This window comes from Panthera onca, chromosome D2 (assembly GCF_046562875.1).
Source record: "Panthera onca isolate mPanOnc1 chromosome D2, mPanOnc1 haplotype 2, whole genome shotgun sequence".
Taxonomy (NCBI): Eukaryota; Metazoa; Chordata; class Mammalia; order Carnivora; family Felidae; genus Panthera; species Panthera onca.
In genome coordinates this window covers 23871666-23875554 of record NC_138349.1, presented here as the reverse complement: position 1 = coordinate 23875554, position 3889 = coordinate 23871666, and positions in this window count along the sequence as shown.

Below are 3889 nucleotides of genomic sequence, written 5' to 3'. Positions count from 1 at the left end.
TCTTGTCAACACTTTTTCTACTCTTCATATTTCCCTGAATGCCATACTCCTTTTTACAACCCCCCCCCCCAATGACAGCAACAAGTGATTTCTTAATTTTACAAAATCCCCAGCTGTATATTTTTCCTTCCATATGACAAATTCTCTGTCTTCAGACATAATTGTAAGTGGACTCAAAACACTTGGGGAGTCAAATCTGTGTCTTATTCATGTTCTCATTCCTCCAGAGAACTAGGAAACATCACTTTACTGTTAAATATTGATAGAATAAATTTTAGCACTCAATCTGCAAGCATAGGTAGGGAGCCTTAGCATTATTGACACAAACTTATTCTGGACATAATGGTCAGTTCTTCATCATGACCCATGGGCATTTAACTTTGTGATTACAGATACCTCTGTACTCCTTATGACTGCTCATGCTTCAAGCACAAGACAAGGAATACAGGATTAATTTAGGAATCCATCATATTTTTAAAGCCATGACAACTAGCTGTATCATAAATATAGCCGATCACCCAGCAGCATAAATAATGGAAACACTGCCTTGGGGGCAATAAAAGTGATTGATGCTCTGAGTTGCTGTTAACCCTGGTTATGCTTGTTCCATGTGGATCTTTGCAGCCTTCCTTTGTGCTTGAGATTGGCACTTCAGAAGCAGTATTGGTGGAAAAGAAAAATCAGATGTCACACATCTAGTCTCCTAGTCTGAATTTGCAAATGAGGGGGAAGGTATCTGATCTAGAATAAACAAAGTCCACACATAGGGATGTGTCCTTCTCATATCCATATTAATGATAAGCAATGAAAAAAAACTGAAGGTGGGGGATAAGGATAATTAGGCCACTCTGGTTTTACTGTTATTTAAAATAATACAAAGCTTCTAAAGAACTTGTTGTTTACTTGGATGTCCTAGGTAAGGATTTTTCTTAATGTTCTACAGACACATGTATAATGAATTGCATTTGGCTTTGACAAGCTGAAAGGGAAGGTTTGCTGAAAATTGGGTCTAGAGGGGCATTATGTTAGAATTCCTTCTCAGGAACAGAAAACCAGATGTTACTCAGGTTTTCACTACTAGTTAACTTATTAGTTGATAGGAGTTTCTCAACCTGGTTCATTATGTTTCCATCTTTTACTTATGTTGGAGAGAAAGGGGACACATATATGAGCTCAGTACCTATTTTATACAACATGCTTTACCAAACTTCTCTGCTAGTAAGTTTTACAGTGATACAGTAATATCTCCATGATACAGATGAAAGGTTTGGGGTTCAGAAAGGCTATGTGATTTTCCCAAGATTACATGGAATAAATGGCAAATCTGAACCCTGATCAATCTGAATCTAAAGTTATACTCTGATAACCTCCTATATGAAAGGTTAAGAAATAGAAAATAACTTGTCTTCCAGCATTCTGTGATTCTGCTGTACTAAAGCCCTGTGGAGTTTCCATATAATGGTAAATTTTATGATGGAGCCAATGGTTTTGCAAGCTCCCAATCTCTATTTGATCTCTGATTCTCTTGTGAAACAGGACAACTCTGCTCTTAATATGGTTCCAAAATAGGGGTGCCTGGGTGGCTCAGTCGGTTAAGCATCCAACTCTTCATTTTTGGCTTAGGTCAGGATCTCATGGTTGTGAGATCAAGCCCTGTGTTCTGTTCTGCACTGGGTGTGGAACCTCCCTAAGATTTTTTTCTCTCTCTCTCCCTCTGCTCCTCTCCAGCTTGTGTTTGTTCATTCTCATTCTCTCTCTCTCTCTCTCTCTCTCTCTCAAAAAAACAAAAAACTGCATATAGTTCTCCACCGCACCCCCCCCCAAATACAGTTCCCACATATTCCTGACACAAGAATGGATGATTATTGATTGGTGGATCGAGGAGCCCACATCTATTTTAAGTTATGAAGATAAGAAGGGGAGGGAGCCTGGGTGGCTCAGTCAATTAAGAATCTGACTTCAGCTCAGCTCATGATCTCAGAGTTAGTGGGTTCTAGCCTCACATTGGGCTCCATGCTGACAGCACAAAGCCCATTTGGGTTTCAATCATTCTCTCTCTTTATCTCCCTCTCAAAAATAAATATTAATATAAAAGGAGCATTTTAGAAGAAGCTTCAGTTTCATCTGTGTGGGTTCATTCACTGGGGTCTCTGTACATTGGAATCCTGATGATAAAATTCTATTACAAAGTGGGGATTTAGAACTCTGTCTTCTCGCAGGGCTTTTAAAATGGGTATTGTTCGGTGTTACAGCAGCAACAGAGCATGTGTTTTCCTGCGGTTAAGTCTGTATCATGCCTCAAGTATCCTGCCTTACCCTGCCCTTTGATATCCAAAATGTTTACTTATCTCTTAGGGCCCTGTTCACTGTCCTCTTTTCTAGATTTTCTGTGGGTACCAAGTCTATTATGCCATTTTAGTCCTCATCACTTCTGTTGTACATTAGTTACCTCTATCTTTAATAAGATAAATCTTTGTACAGTTGACCCTTAACACAGGAGTTAGGGGCATTGAGCACCACCCCCCGCCCCCCACTGTGCACTAAAAAATTTGCATATAACTTAAAATTTTAAACTTTTCCCAAATTTAACTATTAATAGCCTACTGTTGGCTAGAATCCTTACCAACAATATAAGTAGATGATTAACACATTTTTTAATGTTAAATGTATTATATACTGTATTCTTACAATAAGGAGAAATGAAAACAAAAAAATCATAGGGAGGGGAAAATAAATTGGCATTTCAGTGTTTATTGAAAAAAAATCCACCTATATGTGGCCCCATGCAGTTCAAATGCATGTTGTTCAAGAATCAGCTGTATTCCCATAAGGAACTAATGCTAAATTTTATAAAGACTAACATTAAAAAAATTAATGTTTTTTTCTTTTTTTTAAATGTGTATTTATTTTTGACAGAGAGAGAGAGACAGAGACAGAGACAGAGCACAAATGGGAGAAGACAGAGAGAGGGAGACACAGGACCTGAAGCAGATTCCAGGCTCTGAGCTGTCAACACAGAACCTGATGCGGGGCTTGAACTCACAGACTGTGAGATCATGATCTGAGCTGACTGAACTACCCAGGCACCCCAAATGTTCATTCTTGAGAGAGAGAGAGAGAGAGAGAGAGAGAGAGAGAGAGAGAGGGAGAAGCAGAGAGAGGGAAACACGGAATCTGAAGCAGGTTCCAGGCTCCAGGCTATCAGCACAGAGCCTGATGTGGGGCTCGAATTCATGAGCCATGAGATAATGACCTGAGCCAAAGTCAGACACTTAACTGACTGAGCCACCCAGGTGCCCCTATAAAGACTAATATTTTAATTTATTTTTTAGGGGGGAACCTGGGTGGCTCAGTTGAAGTGTCCAACTCTTGATTTTGGCTCAGGTCATGATTTCACAGTTTTTTGAAATCACATGTCAGACTCTGTGCTGGCAGTGTGGAGCCTAGTTGGGATTCTCTTTTTCTCCCTCTTTCTCTGCCCCCTCCACCACTTGTGTGATCTCTGTCTTTCTCAAAATACATAAACTTAATTTTTTTTTAGAAATAAGTGTATAAATGATGTAGGCCTGGGATGGATCTTTCCTTTTACAGTTTTCTCCTTTACTACCCCATTTCATCCAGAATATTTTTTATTATGTATGTATGTAGGCTCCATACCCAATGTAGGGCTTGTGATCAAAAATTGCATGCTCTGTTGACTGAGCCAGACAGGCACCTGACCCAGGATATATACCTATATTTTTCAATGAATGAGGGAAACCTTGGGAAATAGCTGAGTCCAAAATCCAGGCTTTCAACTCCAGAGATAACTAGAATTGGTCTTTAGAAACTAGGCTATAGGTTAGTATCTTAGATTCTGTTCCCCAAGAAAATAGGCTGTGAGATAAAA